Below are 835 nucleotides of genomic sequence, written 5' to 3'. Positions count from 1 at the left end.
CTCGCAGCACCTCGGTGGAGTTCTTGCCATTGCTGGTGTCCTTCCCTCCTTCCCCACCACCCCAGAGAGGGAGTACTGAGCTGTGCACCAGCTGCCTGCAGCTCTCCTGCCCGGCGCTGACCTCCCTTTGCTCTGCTCCCGCCTGCCCCACCGTGCGGGGGCAAGCCAGGACCTTGCTCCTGTCTTCACCCTTGCCTGTGGTCCAGCATCCAGCATACTTGAAGCTGCAGGCAGGGGCAGGTACATCCCAGAAGATGATGAGCATTACTAATTATTCTACCTCCTGGGTCCTCCCTCACAGCTGTGCTGGGGCTGCAGCCCGGCCGGCCCCCTGCTTTCCCCCCCTCCGAGTGCCCGGTGGGGCAGAAGCCTCTCTGCCCACGTGAGGAGGTGGGTTTGCATGTCTTGCTCTTCCCTGGAGCGAGATCCATCCCGCTTGCTCTGGCACCGGCTGCAGGCTGGCACGGGCAAAGCTGTGGCAACCTGCACAAGGCCACGAGGCACATACAAAACAGAGTATTTTCTTACAAGCTAATGGCAAAGCTCAGAGGAAGCAGCAGCTCTGGGTATAGAGCAGCTGGGGCGAGTGGTGTATTTAAAGGAAGGCAAACCCTGTTCAACTTGAGCAAATGATGGTATTTTGAAAGTAATTTATTTTTTTCAGATGTGCCGCGTGGTTGGATTTATCTTTTCACTGAGTTTAGTTTCCTTCAACCAATGTGCTTCGTAAACCTGTGTAATGTGTGTGGTCTGTGCACGGGGAGCGGCGGGGGCTGCGATGGTGCTCGGTGGGGCTGAGGACCAGAGGGGGGTCCTGCTGCCCAGGGGGTGGCCA

The sequence above is a fragment of the Phaethon lepturus genome, unplaced genomic scaffold (genome assembly GCF_000687285.1).
Source record: "Phaethon lepturus isolate BGI_N335 unplaced genomic scaffold, ASM68728v1 scaffold23128, whole genome shotgun sequence".
NCBI lineage: Eukaryota > Metazoa > Chordata > Aves > Phaethontiformes > Phaethontidae > Phaethon > Phaethon lepturus.
The sequence above is the reverse complement of the archived record's forward strand: the minus strand, read 5'-3'. Positions refer to the sequence as shown.